This window comes from Varanus komodoensis, unplaced genomic scaffold (genome assembly GCF_004798865.1).
Source record: "Varanus komodoensis strain SLA01 unplaced genomic scaffold, ASM479886v1 scaffold18_1, whole genome shotgun sequence".
Lineage (NCBI taxonomy): Eukaryota > Metazoa > Chordata > Lepidosauria > Squamata > Varanidae > Varanus > Varanus komodoensis.
In genome coordinates this window covers 2118841-2137824 of record NW_025335548.1, presented here as the reverse complement: position 1 = coordinate 2137824, position 18984 = coordinate 2118841, and the positions used below count along the sequence as shown (strand labels likewise).

General features: G+C 42.0%; 1 protein-coding gene across 5 annotated transcripts in view; it reads right to left on the bottom strand.

Annotated features, from left to right (window-relative positions):
* Nucleotides 1-18984, bottom strand: part of OSBPL6 (oxysterol binding protein like 6) — a 102553-nt gene that overhangs the window by 48339 nt on the left and 35230 nt on the right. The window lies entirely within an intron of this gene.

Here is an 18984-nt window from a genome sequence, read left to right as displayed (position 1 = left end):
TGTATTTTGGAAAAATGGTGAAGTGACATAGTTATGATTTGTACTGTAGCATGACAATATTTGGGATAAGCAATTGCTGGATATGGTCAAAAGGGCTGGTAAACATGCCAAGGCTTCTTTAGAGCCATCTGCAATGAGTACTTTACGTTTAAATATGGGAGCTGACTTGAGAGCTCCAAGCAGGCATAGGATAGTCAGTGGGCCGTTGCAATTTGTCAGCTGGCTCAACTCATACATAAATGTGTGTGCTCCGTTGTTATAGCGATGCTCAGCCATCATGGCTTTATGTACACAAATACAGTGGGTGACATTTTTGGTTGGTGTCAGAGCAACACAGGAAGAGTTGCCTTATTCTGGACAACCACTTGGCCCATCTGGCTCCATACCAATGATGCTCACTGGCAGCAGCTCTTCAGAGTTTCAGGCAGGACTTTCCCCATCTCTACCCAGAGATGCCAGAGTCCAGTCAAACTTGGGACTGTCTACAATGTAAACATTTGCTCTATCACACTAAACCAGGGCCCTTCTCACCCTTGTATCTTGGATAATGCATCCATTCTGTTCCGGAAAATGCAGCAAAGGCAAGGCATTTGAAGGATGCCAGGAACAAGAGTGACCTGGTCAGGAGTATCGCTGGTGTATGTCCTTCCAACTAAATTAAAAAGAGCTGCTCTGTGGGAATTCTGAACACATGCAAATACCATTTTAACTACCAAGTCACAACCTATGCCAGACACGAAGTGGCCACTCCAAGGGCTTGACGCAAATTATGGCTTAATCATGGAGCATCCTCACCCCAAACTGGATTTGTAGGTTAAAGCACCATGTGGACTCCCCTCATGAAATCCATCTGTTTTGCATAATAGATGCAGGGCTTTCTAATGTTCAGTCTGCTAGCTTTAACTCAGTCAAGTATCAGTAGCTTCCGAGATTCCTTTTTATTCCCCGAAGTTAAGCAATTGACTCTTTTGTTCTAGCTCATCCTAAATCCAGGCCAGGGCCCTTCATCCTTTTGTATCCTTTTTTTCTAAGTTTATACCTGCCCTTTAGTTCAGGTACCCAGCACTTCACCTCCCTTGGATCATGCATGGAGAAATCTGCCTCTGCTCCATTCCTGGTCACTTAATCTTCAGTCCTGCTCCTTATAAGACTTCCTAGCATTATTCCTCTCTGACTCTAATGTCCAGCTCATGTTTCCATACAGTAAATTCTATACCATGGGCAGCATCCAGCTGTGCCCCAGCACTAGCACTAATGGTATTCTGCTAGCATAAACCCTTGAGCAATAGAGCCACTACTTGCTGGGGCAATGGGAAAAAGCACTGATTGGCTATTCCATTTCAACTCCCACCACCAAATTCCAACAGCAAATCACTGGATTTTGTTTTGTTTTTTTTTAATTTGTGCAACTCCACAATGCTGTTAGGGACAGCAGCCACTGATATGGCCTACCAGTAAAACAGCAACATTAAATACTCACAATAAATGCAAGTAGAATAATACATTTTTCATTCCAATGTTTACACCAGAATATATGCACACTTTGTACAAGTAAAATAAACAAACAAAAACAAAACCACCTCCTACCCTCTTCCATGCATACTTTTAGGTTACACACAGAAAAATGCAGTCATGCAAAACTTTGACCCCTACAAACTATAGCATCAAGTACACTTGATAGTACAGTCATAGGCTGCTATTCCCTGCAATGATGCACAAACCTGCTTCACAGCATTGTTGTGAAGATAACATGGAGAAAAGGAGGAGGACTATGTAAATTACCTTGGGTTCCTTGCATGAGGAAAAAGGGGGATATGAATAAACAAACAAACAAGCATGTGATACTGTATTTAAAAATCCTTAACTGCTTGCAAAATTGCACTCATGTGATATGCACGGTAACCCTCTACTAAGCTCTGTACCAAATACGTTGTTTCAAGATATACACACCCTCTTGATTTAGTATGAATAAAAATCAATTCCAGTGTTTAAAATAGTTGCACTTTAAAAGGAAAGAGCAAAATAATAATTTCAGTTCACTGAGCTGTACTCAAGAGCTTATTCAAGAGCTAAAAATGAAAGCTTTTTAGCTATTTATGGTGAACAACAAGCATTAAAAACAAGTTGCTGACAAGACCTTAAGTAAATGAAAATCTAAAGGATTTTGAAACATCTGAGCACCATTCAGTTGATTCATGTGGACATTTTTTAATATATATTTAGCACTGGTAGTGTGTGAGCTAGAGATAGGAGGAGGGAGATCTGACACTGGCTGGATTTTAGCCTTTTAAAAGGCATTAACAAACAGTAATCGTCAGATCCAGGAAAGATACCAGCAAATGGTTTAACAGAAAACAAGGTATTTTAAGGATGGGGGGGGGGGGGCAGAAGTGCTGGGACGTTGTTTGGAAAAGGGTAACAACACTCTATTTTATAACAGAAATACCTAAAAGATAAATGCTGAAACAGTGTGGGATAGCAGAATCCTGAACTGGGACAAAGGAGTCCCAAAATCCCCATTCAGGGATTAAGCACAGCTATCGCAAATAGCCAATTTGGTCAATTTTAAATAGCTGTCCAAACTAAGTTTGTAAGCAAACACTAGTACGTGGACTCGGTGGTCATGTTCAAACAACACAGCAAGCCATGATGGCTGCTGGGTCACCGTCTGTGTGAAGGGACAGCAGGGCTTGCCTCCGCTTACCGGACACCCAACGAGCTGCACCTGGCCCCGCTGTGGGTGCCTGCAGCCAGACAGACTCTCAGGCCAACACAATTAGCAAGGGCAGGGCAGCTGGCAAGAGAGACACCTCAAGCCAGTGAGGTCCCACGCTCTGCCTTGCCTGCCGCTTGTTGTCTGTCCCCTGCCAAAATCAGTGGCACCTGAAGCGGGACTGGGAGGAAAGGAGCAAAGGGAAAAGCGGGGGGACAAAAGGAAGGCCGGGGAGAGGGAAGGAGGAGAATGCACAGGAGAAGCTGCAACCATGACAGCAGAGGAGGTCCAGGGTGTGTGGAAAGGCAGGCACGGAAGGAAGAGAGCACGGGAGGTTGTGACTTAGGAGAGACCAGGAATCGGTACGCTCATGGCTCTCCACTGGGGTGCAGTCAGATTAGAAGCTAGTTAACTCTGCATCCTTGGGGGAAAGAAAGCATTTGCTTGCTCTTTCTCTCAGCAACCCCCTGGCTGGACTGAAGAAGCAACCTGCAAGTTCTGTTGTAGAGAGCAAGCAAGCCTCACAGATTGAACAGAATTGTGTGCTAGACAGAAGCTGACCCAAGAGCCTACTGGGACAGCAAGCAACAGTCCTGGGCTCATCACAGGCCTTTCATTCAGGGGCTTCTGGAAACGATGGTTGTTTCCTGAAGAGGGGAAGAGCCCTCCTGTGATGTATATAGTCAAGCATGCTATAGTTTATGGAGAACTAATTCCCCTTTTAGGTTGAAGTTTGAATGGAGTTTTGGTGCATGTGCTACAAAAGCCTTCAAATATAACCAAAGTTTTGAATTTTGACTGCAATCCCACTGAAGGATGCCAAGAAATTGTGTGTGTGTGTGTGGGGGGGGCTGATATTCCCTTTCCTCCAGATCCTATGACAGCTGGCCTGTCGTGCTGTCTAAATCCAGCTGTGGTATTTAACCATGGTAAGTTTGGTCTTTAAAATCTGTGATAACAGCTTGTTCATTCTCCATAGCACTGTGGCTTGTCGTGCTATCTGAACCCAGGATCTACTGGTAACACTGTGATTCTTAAAACAACCAGAAATGAGTGGAAATTCTCATTTCCGTGTCAGCAGAGGGAGCAGAAAGGAGCTCCACCAATCTATCCTGGCATTCCACACATTCAGGAAGTGTTTACTCCTCACTGCACTGGTGTCAGGTCCCACGGGTACAACTAAATGAGCAGCCACACAACAGCAGTACTGGATACTGTCCAGAGTGGTAAAAGAAACCAGATACTGTGGTACATGGGTTAAAACTCAATGGGTAGTCAACACATGGAATCGAAGCAAAGAGGAGCAAAGAATAAACTGAAAGTTGGGGGGATGGATCTTACACAAAGGAAGAGACAAAGGGATCGCAGAAGAGTTTGGACGAGAAAGTGACTTGGGGGAGTTAGTGATCTGTGGAATACAAAGCGATGGGTTAACAGAGTGCTTGTGCTGCAATTTCTCCCATCACAAGAGACTTGTTTATGAGACAGCCTGCCCCTGCAAAATTCTTCCTTCTATGCAGCTTAGCTAGGCCAAGTCTAAACAGGTTCCTGAAGACTTAAATCCTTAAATCTCAATGGGACTTACTTTCAAATAGGTATGCATAAGAGTTCAGACCTCTGCCAGAAAACATATCAAGCAGTACTCAGAGGGCACAACAAAAACCAAATTTTACATTGGTCTTGGGTAAACTTGTCAGCTTTTTCACTGTATGTTTAACCCAATAAATTATTTTATTTATTATTATAATGTATCATTATAATTAAGCTATAATTTAAGAATATATAATAAACTGAATTAAGGACATCAGAGCATGTTAGCTTTGATGTCCCATTGTTAGTGCTACTTATTGTACAATTCAGCTGGATTATATAAGCTATTTATATTCCACACTGAAGAGATGTCACAGTCACCTAGTTAACTGTGAATGTATTCATAAAGAACGGAAACCATATCATCTTTACAGTAAATTAGATCAGTCTGAAAAACTGCTTATGAAGTCAAGAACAAAGTGAAATTCTAACATCCTATCAAATTCTGCTGGGAAAGTGAACATAACGCAAAGGTACAAATACCACTATTAATATCTCGGTGGAAAAAATGTAGGTTTTTATTTCAATGTAAAGTACCCTTTAAGGCAGCATCAAGAGTTATCTGAATTAATTGACATTTGTCAGAATAAATTAACAGAACACTTTTTGTTAATCCAGGTGGTACTCAAATGGTGCTTGTTTGCATATTGTCTACATCAGAAAATGCTGCACTTTCAAAAAGATCACACAATCCCCAAAAGGAATTGTTGGAGTTTTGTTTTGTTTATGATAGTAAGCTTTATTTAATTATATGAACTTGGTGTTCATATACTGGTTTTATTTCTCACAATCTGTAATAATAATAGACCAGATTCTCTGTTTTTAGAAAATACAGACATCATGGTTTCTGTACAAGCACACTAGCTTTAAATTTCTAATTTTAATACTGAATTCATCAATGTTGACCTCAAATGGATGGAGAAGGTCAAATGACAGATAATCAGATTCTGAAGACAGGAGGTCAACATGACATCTGCCTTTCCTATTTGCTGCCTGCTTACATGATTAAGCACACTTTTCTACCCCCCAGAAGCTCTGAAGCATTTATGGTAATTAGGAGAGTTCCAATGCATTCAAATTGCCAGCTTAGATAATAATTAAGAAAGGGACCTGCAATTCTTTTTAATTCCCAAAGGACCAGCTTGGTAACTGAAGGGACCAGAGTCAAATGACAATACTAATCTGTTTGTTGTGCACCTTGATTGAGATTATTGCAGCAACTGCTTTTCAGTGTTGTTTTAATTTGGTTTGGTGGGGGTTCGCATATGCTTAAGAAATTCAAAAGCATTTCACTTGATGTAACATTATTGTATCTGTGAACACAATGCATGTTGAAAATCTCAGTTTAAGGTTACCTTGCATGCACACATGGCAACCTTGTATGCACACACATGCACATTTTCCCCCTTGCCTTGAAGCAAAAATTTCCTAACAAAATACAGAAGGCGACCTGAACACTGTGGACTCTCTAAAGATTCATCTTTACTGCACTTGGCTTATGTCTGCTCATGCTGAAAAGCCAAAATCCCACTGATTATGAATAATAACCCCATCAACTTGAGCTGGCAACTGTCTTTGTCCTAAGGGAATTATTCTAATTTTAGAGAATGGCAGATCATAAAAACTAAAAAATGCACATCCCCAACAAGCACATCTAAGCAGTAAAATCAATATGGAAAACCATTTCATTAATTGAACAGACATTTGTTTTCGTAATACAAAAAGAATGACACCATCACCCTTCAAGAGAGGAAGCAAAATAAAAATCTCATCATCACTCTAACAATAATGAAGAATTCCCATAAATTAGGAATGTATGCCTTGTGTGAGCTGCATCAATTTGTTTGGTGGCTTTTCTCTTCAAATTGCTGATTCCTCTCCAAATCTGCATTTTCTCAGTCTAGTCCTTGAGGTATTGAGATATTATTAAAATGCATAGGCAGCACACATGAACCGAGTACCTGAGCTCAAGTATCTTTTTATGCCAGCACTGGGGAAGGACCAACAGAAAATAGTCATAGCCCAGTGGCAAAATGCAGTTTGCACGCAGACACACATTTAATTCTTATAATCATCAGCTGAGCATCTCTCTGAGGTAGGCAGGGATGGTGCTATTCAGAAGGCAGGGCCTGCACCAACCCCCCCTTGCCTCTTGGCCAATCTCTCCATCTTTTTGAATTAAACCTCTCCAGTGGAGGGTGCTGGGCACCAGCTTCTTCAGCAAGATCAACTGCACTGTTGCATGAACAGCGGGACATTCCTGGTCTCAGAGGCAGCACCATAGACCAGCCTTCCCCAGCCTTGTGCCTTCCAGAAACATTTGGACTGCAGTTCCCAGAATTCCCAGTCAATGGCCCTGTGAGATGGAATTCTGGGTGTTGTAGTCCAAATGCCTCTGAAGGCCACCAGGGTGGGGAAGGCTGCCATAGAGAAAGGCTTCCTGGAGGGAGGGAGGGCATGCTCCCTCAGGTGAAGGACATTCCTTTGCTTGATGGATGTTTTTAAATAAAAAGTGGTTTCACTTGGGCTCCTAGCTTGAGTCTGCCAGTGAAAATGTGCCCATTCCTTCTCAAGGAAAGGAGTCATTCTGGCAGAGAGCACAGATGCAGAAGCCTTCGTTACAAGTCAGGAGGAGCAGTGACACTGATTTTTTTTTTAAGTTTCAAGCAAAGCATTAGGCTGGACTACTCTAGCAATAGCAGAGCCAGAAAGAATTTATTATTTATTTGTTTGTATGTTTATTAAAAGCTTTTCTACTCTATCCCATCCCCTACAGAACATCTCGGAACAGCTTACAAGATGAGGCTGTCTGAGGCACAGAGGCACTGGATGTGTCACTAAGTTAAGAAGGGTGAAAAAAAATAGGGCCAAATTACACTTCTAATGGTGTTGCTGTAGTCCCGTCTGTTTTTCTTTACCTCTATTCCTAATAGGGACCATGGCACTTTGGATTGTGAGTGTTTAAACTTAACCTGTCACTCATTTTTCTGCCAAATTCTACATGTCATGCAGTGGGAGCGGGGGTGGGAGGCTTCTGTCCCCTTTTAACTCTCCCTCATGGGGAAGAAAGGTGGGAAAGGAAGCTTTAAAAAACCCTGATCTGGATTAGGACTGGAATGACTTATGAAAAGTAAAGAAAAACAGCAGACTAGACTAAAGTAACACAATTAGCTAAGTAGATCTGTAGTTTGGCAGCAATCCATGAGCTGAGAGGAGGGCATTTTGATAGACAGACAGACAGTCAGTCAGTCAGTCAGTCAGTCAGTCAGTTTCTTTCACTGATTCGTCAAGCCACTGAAGAGTTAGAAAGTGAATGTTAGAGAGCAAGAAAGAGAGATGGAGAGTGCACTTATTGTAAAAATTTCTTTTGTTTTACCTCTTCTCAGCGGAGCCATCCAGAACAATCTGCAAATCAATAAACTAAATGTAACATAAACTTACTTATGGTGCAGTCCTATGTATGTCTACTCAGAAATATGGATTCAATAGGGCTTACTACTGGATTCAGTAGGACTTACTTGTATCCTTACTTGCTTTCATTTAGAGTTGGGTTACTGTTTTCTTGCAGTGTTAAAAAAATAAAACAATATGCTTCAAGGAGTATCATTTTATTTTTCCTTCTCTTCTCTGTTGTTTGGTGGCCAACTCTCCCTAAGCCCTTTATGCTAGTTGATGTGCTTTATAGTCCAGAACATCTGCCACCCTTCTTTTTGCTGGCAATGGTGGCATTTCTCCCCTTTAGTTGGCTGCCTGCAGTGTGAGTGAATTTCTGATGCAATCAGAACATGTTAGCCGTGCTAACCTCTGAATAAACCACTCCTTTTGGTTTTAAAGTAGGGATTTTAATAAATGGGTGAGGTGGGAGAATATGTACTGCTTCTTGCTGTTACTCCTGAGCAGGTTTGAAAGGTTGCTGATCATATCTAAAGATCTATGTTTGGATGCTCAGAACTTGCTGGACATGCTTAGCAGCATGTTAGATCCCTTAGCGTTTGACTGTGGAGATACTCCTGCATTCCAATGACTGCTTTTCTGTGCACAATCATTTATCATCATCATTTTGTATGACTGTGCAAATTCTCCCGTGCCATTTTGCACTCGTCACCTTAAAGGCGCACAGTTCTCTGTGCCATAGGAATTACTGCTGGAATAGCAGAATTCTTTGCTGCTCTGTAGATTCTGCTCCCAAGTGGCGAGATGCCCATGTCAAGAGATGGTTTGGGATCCAGCGCAATAGCCTGCTGCTGCTGGAGCAGAATAATGTTGCTTGAAGGAGTATTGTCTAGTGTACTATGTCTCAAAGATACCACATGACCCTTCATTTCTCATGACCCTTTGGCCTCACCCCTCATGACCCCTTGGCTTCTGCTCTTTCTCCTCCAATGACCATCAGCTTCCACTGGTAGGAGGACTCAGGAGACCCAGGGGAAATGCCTCAACCAAAATGATCCTGAGAATGAATGAATCTATGCTGAACATATATGTGGCAGCTCCTTAGTTAACATCATAGGGGGTAGTGGAAGTTGAGAATATATTTCAAGATCTTTGCAAGTGACTAAAATGTCTGACAATCAGTATTATTCATAACCTGTCATTCCCTCTTTGAATGTTATGGAGAGCAGGGTGTGTAGGAAGAGATCGTTATCCTAAACCCTAATTTCCCTTATTACTATAAATTTCTAATTTCTCGCTTAGTCATATTCTTGTTCTTCTGTGGCCATATTTTATTTAAGCATTGATATCTCTTTTCTGCTTTCTTCAGGTTTATCCCCATAACAGATATGTGGTCCAACAGCATTACAACTTCTCTTGGTGTTCCCAATGCCCCTGCAGTGTGTCTCCTTGGCAACTGGGCCAGATTTAAATTTCAGAAGGGTACAAGGTACTCTCAGTTATGTCACTCTGTACTCTGTATGCTGTACAGAAGCAACTGTGCTTTCCTTTCCTTTGTCCCTCCTGTCATTTGCACTGTCACCTTGTTCCATCCTAGCAGACATCATACTGGCTGCTGAAGAGATTCATCACAGAATTAGCTCAGAACCCACCTTCCATCACCTCACAATGACAAATCTTTATGCCACAATCAGACTCCAGCATTTAGTGACGTAGATAATCACTACTGCACTAGATTTGCCAATCCTTCTTTAATATTTTCTAATTACTGTCACAGTGACGTTAGAGCATCCAAGCACTTTCACTGTGTGTAATGTGACTGTATGATGAGACAATGAGAGAGAGAGAGAGACAGAGAGACAGACAGACAGATAGAGAGGCTATTTTTATGTTACCTTTGTGATTCTCTGTGTATGGGACAAGTGTTCAAACATGGACAGAAGTTGTGAAATCCTTGACTAGTCTCAAAAATGTAAAAAGCATTTCCCCCTTTAACTGAGATGTTTCCAGCACTCCAAATGATTTGGAGCTTTTCTCACCCATCCATCCATCCTCTCATCCATTTCTTATATAAGTGCTTGTCAGGAGAAGAGAGTTGTTCAAAGGATTTCTACCACAATCAGCTCTCCAGAAGAAGCACTTGCAAAACTCATCCAAAATTGTTCTGTACCTTGGCTGGCATTCCTGCTGAATGGCTCAAACTGGTTCTTGAACGATGACCTGGGTAAAATAGCTTCTGCTCTGCAAATTCCTTTATCATAACTAGCTATTATGCATCTGGACTCAGTTTTTAACGGCACAGCAGACCTATGCCTACAGGAGCCACTCTGCTGAGTGATGTATGCGTTGCGCTTGGCCAGTGTCTTCATAGCCGCTCATGCAGCAGGATGTTCCCATAAAGTGATGCTCTCGCCACTGTTTCGGGAAACGTAGTAAGCTCAGTTCCAATTAGCAGAGTAAGGGGAATTGTAACCAAAAGCAACTAATTTTTAAAATGTGCCAAATGTGCAAGTTTGGACCATTTTGATCCAAATAGAAATACAAACTGTCTGCTTTCAAATAGTTACGTGCATTTAATAAAGCATTTCAGTACCCCTTTGCTATAGTGATAGGTGACTTGTTTTAACCCCCCTTCCCCCCGGCCACATCCTGCAAATATTTTAGCATACAGTTTCCATCATCCTTTACCATTGCCTATGCTGACTAGAGCTAATTGGAGCTGCAGGCCAAAACATTTGGAGGGTTGCAAGTTACCCACCACTTCTGCTTTACAGTAAGGACTCAGAGCATGTGCATTTATCTTTGGGAATACTGATGTAGAGGTTTAATACTGGCCTTCACAGATTGTTCTTATTATTCTGGTCAAATCTGAACCCCAGAAAATCTTTGGAATGTAGTAATGGAATTGAATCCCTTTTCTTTTTAACCCTAGCATGGATTCAGAACCAGAATATATGAGCAATAGCTCCAAGAATTTGCTCACATTTGCTGAGATATACAAGTATCAATAACATTGCCTGTATTTTGCTTTAGGTATTGGATGGGGATGGATAAAACAGTACAGAAGCAGCCAATATTCTACATTAGTAAAAACTTAAAAAATGTTCCCTTGACCATGATAAAAAAATCATTACTTCATTAAATAGGGATTTCAAATCTCCCCAGGAGGGGGAAAAGGCTGACTTGCCACAGCAAAGAACTCTTCTATTCTGCTTAGACATAAACATAACCATCAGGGAAGAAAGGGGACAGCCAGTTTTGGGCTAGAGAACAACAATGCCTGACCTTCCGTAAGAGGCAAGAGCCCTCATTCTTAACATCAAATTGTTTTGCACGGGCTTGTTAACTGAGCCAGTCTTTTAAACGTTGCACCTAAGAAATAATTGAGCCTCTGTTTCCAAAAGGGAACCCAATACCTGGCCTTCACCAAGAGAAGAATCAGGCTCACCTCTAAAAGGCATAGGTCAGATGACACCAGAGATGAAAGGTTCTGTTATGAGACCTGATTCACATTCATGGATGGATGGTGTTGCGTTTCATGGAAAAAGGAGGGACTTGCTATAAATAAGTGCCCTGTTACTCAAGACCTGTTTAACAGCTACAAGACTACCATGGCATCTTTAACATCCGCAGCCTGACAGGGACAGCTCTGTTTTGTTATTTATAACCATAGAGTCCTTTATTTAACCAACAGCTCTACAAGACCCAAGTATTATGTGCTGACCTAGATGGCGTACTGGGTAACTTGAACCAGCAGTGCCACCACGACTTGGCAAGCAGCCCAATCCATTTCTGCTAGGCGGCCAGCGAATGGCAGCTGGACAGCAGAAGATGATTCACGACTGCAACTGTACTTGCGCAGAGGGAACTGGCCCAGTGGTGATATGGTGATACGGGCGGGATTTGGCATGGTGACCCACTTTAATTATTTAAAATGAATGACTCATCAAATCCCAGTATTTTCCTATCCCAAGGAAGGCGACTTATTCATGGCATGACAGCAACATTTCTGGACTATGGTGACAAAAGCATGTTGACAAATCTGGAAAGCAATTTTGTCCAAGCATAACTCAATAAGATTTAATGCTGTAAGTGTGGAGTGCAGGAGTGGAAACCCATATTTTCCTTTCTCAGAAAAGCAGTCAGGGAGGAAACGGTTCCTATGCAAAGAGGCATGTGGGACCTGAATGGCGAGATAAAGAAGCAATGCTTTTAAGGAGAAAGCAGAAGTTGAAGGGTCATGGACCCTGGGGAATTGGTTCAGAAATGGAAGGCACATTAAGTGGCCAAGTGGTTGTGCTGGGCAGAGAAACTGAGAAGATAAATGACGGTGAGTTTTTCAGAGAACAAAATCAGTGAATAGTTACAAAATAATATAATGTAGATTAATACCCCCACTTCATCTTCCATCAGCTTGTTGACACTTCAGTCTGTTGGATGATAACTCCATTGCCCAAGGCAGATGAGGATGGCAGATGAGGATGATGGAAGCTTGATGGAGAGGACACCAGTAAATACTGGACCTCAGAAGATGGGGCTATTTGATTTACAGGCTTTTCTCAGTCTGTCTCCTAAGCATCTCTTTGCTAGCAATGAGGTAACATCACATTTCAGCTCAAAATCAGTGCTTCTTTTATTGCAACCAAAAGAAATACTGTTGCCAAATGAGTGAAAAGGTGATATACCCAGACATTGGCTGCCTCGCATTCATCTGTTTGTACAGTCATGGAAGCAAAAACAGCAAGCCGTGGTTCTTACTCCCCGTTCAAGGCTTCTCTTTGTCATCCTAGCCTGCTACACAAGGGAGGTTATGCCCTGGGAGAGCATGGAGAGTCTGGCTAGACGGCACTGTCAAAGTCAAAAGAGTAAAGCACAAGTAATCCTGTTACCCAGACCTAAGAAGGTCCTATTATGTGACCAGGGACTGAGCATGTAGCCCCCCAACACACACACACGTATGGCTGCCCTGAATAAAATAGCAAGCCAGGGCCAGAAAATCTTGTCAGCAGCCTTAAGCATCATTAAGTAACATTTTCAATCATGGGCCACGAATCCGTGTCCTGCCTACCACATAAAAACGTATGCTTTAAACAGCTACCACCTACATAAGTCTTCCACTGCTGCACAACTGCTTGTTTATGTACAGCATGTTTTCCTTCTGGAATTTCTTTATTTCAACACACACACACACACACACACACACACACACACACACACGATCCATGTTTTCAAGCAGCAACATGGATTCTGCATTACCTTGGGTAGGAAGAGCAAAATCTGCAGCAGACACAGATACAATGGAGTCAGCTCTGACTGTGCATTATTTTCACTTCCCCTTCTAATCTCATGGATTCAGGGCAATCCATGTGATAGGAAAAGGCTTTACCATTTCTGCAAATTGGAATTAAAACAAATCAACTGAGACATTTTTCAAATCCACTATTTTAAGCCACCTCAAATCCTGAAAGGCATGAATCAATAATACTTTGGAATTTTTCATCAAAAAAGCCTAATGTAATTTAGTACTATATTTGCACATAATATACAAACAAACAGAAACCCTAATTTAAAATACTCTCTATATTATATTGCTAAATGAATACAGTAATAATATGCACAACATGACACAGTACTACCTAGTGTTGTAAATGGGATTCAATAAGAATTGAAGCTAATAGCCTGAAGTACCACATTTTGACTAATCTTGGAAGCTTAGCAGGATCAGGCCAGGTTGTATTCTGGATGGGTGATTTAACTGTTGTGAACTGCCCAGACTGCTTTGGCTATGGGTAGTAAAGAAATGCAAATAATAATAGTAATAAGTAGGAGCAGGAGTACAGGTATGGGCCACAGCATGCTCTTACTTCCCTTGAAAATCACACACTGTTCATTTATACTCCAAATCCTCTGACCTGTAAAATGAGGGTCTTAAGTATGTATCATCTAAGTCAGAGGCAGAAAAACATTTTTGGGTGTATGGTCTGGAATGTCACCCTGACCCAAGCTGGCAGGCTAGATAAAGTTACACATCCCCTCCTCTAATACCAGCCACCCCTTCCTGACCATTTTTCCTTTCTCCGTGCAAAGAAAGCACCATCTCTCTTTCTGCACAGAGAAAGTAAGGCTGCTGGTACTTGGAAAAGCATTTCCTCCAAGTGCCAGCCAAGTTGGGCAACTCCTTTGTGTGCTGTGCAGCATCACAACTGGGACAGTGAAAAGTGAAGAGGGAAGAGATTTGGCCACTACTTGGGGGAACAATTTTCCAAAGGGGCAGCCTGGTCAGCTGCCTCCTTTGCAAACTGCTTGCCGTCCCTACTGGGGCGCATGGAGCATGAAACAAATGCACTAGGGCCAAGATTTGGAGGAGTTACTCTTCCAAGCTACAGCTGAGTCATGGCCCTTCTCTGCAAATCATGTGCTCTCTCAGCATGGCAGCAAGCAGCACACAAGGGCAAAGCATTTGCTCAGTGCTGGGAGGAGCTACGGCAACCAACAGCAACCAATCAAGTCTGGCTTTACAAAGCAGAAGCAGGAGAGGAACACAACCTCAAAGTCTGGTCCATAGGGCTAGGAAAGCCTTCAGAGCATTTTTCTGGCAGTGTGGAAGACTGATGGGAGGAAAAAGAGAAACCCATTGCACTGTTGGTTTGCCACAGAACTGCCCTTGAAAGTCCATTTCTTTACAACCGTAAGTAATTTTGACCAGAATGCCAGCACACATGGCCTTCTCCAGATAACATAATTGTTGCCAGGTTTCAAACTTCACAAAACAAGAAGCCTTTCTGACATCTCAGATCCCATACATTTTCTAGTTTCATCTACCAGTCCCAGAAAGTAAGTCGAAAGGTATTCCTACATATCTGCACATTGAATTGGTTAATGAAGTTAGGAATTACTCCTGAAAAAATCATCTACTGGGCAAACCTAATAAATCTGCAATTATGTCCCTTTTTCTTTGATCACACTGGCTCTACGGCACTTCTCCTGACCACCAGGATGTCATGTGTGTGGCAATTCTACAGCTGCTCCCTTCATCATAATAATGTGGCAAAGGGAAATATTTTTCTGTGGTTGGATTTATCATTACCACCACCACCACATTCATGGATATCCCACCTTTTTTCTTCTTCCGAGGAACCCAAGGCAGCTTACATAATCCTCCTTCATTCCATGTTATCATCACAAAAGCAACCCTGAGAGATAAGTTAGGCCAAGAGTGAGTGAGTGGCCCAAAGTCACCTAGTGAGCTTCATGGACAAACCGGTTCCCAACCCAGAACTAACCATCACAGCACACTGGGTTTAACCTATATACATAAGTCTGCTTACAACACAAAATGCATACTGTGAAAACCTGAAGATGAGACAAAAATCTAGATTAGCTGTGCTTCACTGAAAGAGGAAATAAAGGAAACAAGAAGACAGATTGCTACTCTTCTTTACTCCCCCAGAAATATGGAATAAAGTAAGCAAGGGAGTCCTATAGCATACAACCCCTAGGAGAACCTTCAGTCCGATGCTCATTTATCATACTTCATCCAAGCAGGGGCAAAGAATTCAGTGGGTGTTGGCTGGTAACCAATACCTTGCTCTTAACTTAAACTGCTTCAAAGAGAATAGCCTATGATTAGAAGTGACAATTGCCTTTGGGACTGAAATTTGCTCTAAGCATTCAGAACAGTGACACTGTTGCACAAGAAAATGGATTAATCTGTCTATATGACAGATTATAGTCACTAAGATTCCATTACTAAAATAGCTGATTCCTTTGCCGTTAGAAAGGCATAGACTTTGGAAAGAATCAATACATGGAAATATCACTGAACAACAGCAGTTAGCAACAGGTAATAATAGCTTAAATTGTAAGGGAACAGAAAAAAGGGTGATTGAGCTATTATGTAAACTGATAAAATGTAGACTGTAGCACTGAGAGTTGCACAATGGTTAATCAAATTAAGGAAAAAATGATATGGTTCTCTTTTATAGCAACAAGAGGGCAATACTTAATCTACAGAACATATATACTTTTGTGAGTTGTGCCAAATTTATTAGGAATAATAAGCCCAATGTGTTTGGAATCACTAAGTGTTTTTTTTCTTCAGGGAATGAGGCTATTCAGCATAACAGTATTGCATGAGCTTGCTATTTCTGTTCTGGAAACCATGGCTAGCATTAAAAGTTATAGGTCAACAGAGTTATGTTATATTTTTTATTTATAATAGTGTTTTCATTTGTAGAAAAAAGTGTAATGCTAAACATGTTTAAAAAATGTTTTACCACTCCCTTTAGAAAAATCACACTCAGACAATGAATATAATTCATTCACTGAATTACAGTAAAATACAGTGGGAGTATTCAGATGCAACAGTAAACTATTGTCTGGTGCTAGGAAAAAAAGGCTTGAACTGTGCGCAAATTCCCTCTTCCTCTGGTGTGCAATAACTGAAAGCTTCTAGTCATCCTTAGCAGCAAACCAGACTTTGTAATTGCACCTGAACCCAAGAAATGAATGGTGTGAACAAACCACAGTTTGTGAGGCTTGAACGAAACAGCAAGCCATGGTTTGTTCATCACCATGATTGGCAACTTTCAAATGCTACATGCAAAAGAAAAGAAGGCAAAAAATGTGCTTGTTGATATTTATGGCATAAAACTATACATTTACATTTCAAGCACTACAATGAATGTTATCAAGGACCATTCAAATCAGTGGGATTTTATTTCAAAATGATGCGGATTCCATGACATTTACCAGGGATTGCCTTCCCTTGAATTATTACAGGCCTGATCACAGCAACATTAAAATTAATCATGAATATCTGATTCTGCAGATAAAGCCGATCCATAGTATCAGCCCATAAATTCTTATTATCCCCTAAGACCACTGTCTTTCATTGGACTTTGTTTTTATAAACTAATGGCTGAGTCAGAATTGACTCATTAGAGATTATGGCTTTAGCTGTCAATAAAATTGTGTGAAGCTCCCAAAGAGGGTGGGGATGAAAACTACTTTATGTTGCAGTTTTTAAAGCCATTTTCACCTTAATTTTTATTAGTTAACAGTTCAACATCACATCAGTGTCAATTCCAAACTCGAGTAGCAATGATTCCTGTTATAAACTATATGTTGATACTAGCAGTAAAACCAGTACTGAAAAGTCTGAGGTAATTCTACCTTTGCTAGAAACCTATTTTGTAAACTGCAGTAGCTGAAGCTAAATTTCTGAATACTATGTGGAACACTGCATACAAGAAGATGATTTTTAAAAGTTGTGAATACAACAGTAATATTCATGACTTAACATGACTTTGTCCATTTTATGTATTGCACATAACACTATCTATTAATGGATGAATTTCAGTTAATGTGGCCTGATGATGTGGACAAGGTATTTGGACAAGTACGTCCTGCCACCTGCTCACTCGACCCTTGCCCTTCTTGGCTGCTGACCAAAGCCAAACACAGGATTGGTTCCTGGATTCTAGAGGTTATTGACGCCTCTCTGAGGGACAGCCGGGTGCCCGCTCCTTTAAAAGAGGCAGTAACCAGGCCTGTCCTAAAGAAGGCATCTCTGAATCCAGAGGTGGCCGCCAATTATAGACCAGTGGCCAACATCCCGTTTCTGGGCAAGGTGTTGGAGTGGGTGCTGGCAGGACAACTCCAGGTACTCTTGGATGAAACTGATTATCTGGACCCATTTCAGTCCGGCTTCAGACCCGGGTATGGTACTGAATCTGCCTTGGTCGCCCTGTATGATGACCTGTGCAGGGAGAGAGACAGGGAGTGCGTCCCTGTTGGTTCTCCTGAACCTCCCAGCGGCTTTCGATACCATCGACCATGGTATCCTCCTGGATAGGCTGGCGGGATTGGGAGTAGGAGGCACTGCTTGGCAGTGGTTCCACTCCTACCTTGACGGCCGATTCCAGAAGGTGGTGCTGGGGGACTTTGGCTCTGCGCCATGGCAATTTTGCCATGGAGTACCGCGGGGTTCCATTTTGTCCCCCTTGCTATTTAATATCTACATGAAACCACTGGGAGAGGTCATCAGGAGGTCTGGGCTACAAAGTCATCAGTATGCTGATGACACCCAGCTCTACCTTTCTTTTTCAACTAATCCAGGTGAGACAGTGGCTGTCCTGAACCGGTGCCTGGCCGAGGTAATGGGCTGGATGAGGGCCAATAAACTGAAGCTCAATCCAGATAAGACAGAGGTTCTGTTGGTGCGTGATTCGTGCTCCTGGGTAGGTGACTTGGGCCCTGCCCTGGATGGGTTTGCACTCCCTCTAAAGGACAGGGTCCACAGCTTGGAAGTGTTCCTCGACCCGGAGCTGTCCTTGGAAGCCCACGTGACAGCGGTGGCGAGGAGTGCTTTCCTCCAGCTTCAGCCAATCTATCAGCTGCGTCCCTACTTGGAGGAGGATTGTCTAGCAACAGTAACACATACACTGGTTACTTCCTGGTTGGATTTCTGTAACACACTTTATGTGGGGCTGCCCTTGAAGACAGTCCAGATACTTCAGATGGTTCAAAATAGAGCTGCCAGGATGCTGTCGAGGACTGGGCATTATTCTCATATAACCCCAGTCCTCTATCAGCTCCATTGGCTTCCCAGAGAAGTCCGGGCTCAATTCAAGATGCTGGTTATTACCTATAAAGCCCTAAACGGCTTAGGACTAGGATACCTAAAGGAACACCTTTTTCCCTATTTGCCCTCCTGCCCCCTGAGATCGGCAACAGAAGCCCTCCTCTGGGAACCCTCTGTGAAAGACGTTAGGAGACAGAGTACCTGGAGGAGGGCCTTCTCTGTGGTGGCGCCCCGACTATGGAATGCACTCCCCAGAGAGGTCCGCCTGGCACCATCATTATATGTTTTTCAGTGTCAGGTCAAGACCTTTTTATTTAATCAATATTTTAATATATTTTAATATTGAAATTTATTGTTGTATTTTTTTAAATTTGCAGCCAATGTGGATGGTCAATTTATTTATGCTGTAAGCCATCCAGAGACACAAATAATTGGACGGCATACAAATTTTATAATTAATTAATTAAGGACAGAGCTAGTATTCTTCCTTTTATTAATTTGTTGTCCTGATAGCTGGGTACCTCTGGCTCTCTAGAAATCCTTGGATTCTAAAACTCACCAATCCCTAAGAATTAAGGATGATGGGAACTGTAGTCAGTTGGAAAGCTACGGTTGAAAAGCTCCAGGTTCTCTACCCAAATTATGGTATCAGAGTTAGGGTTACACTGGATGTGACATCTTCCACATAATTTGTTCTTGGAAA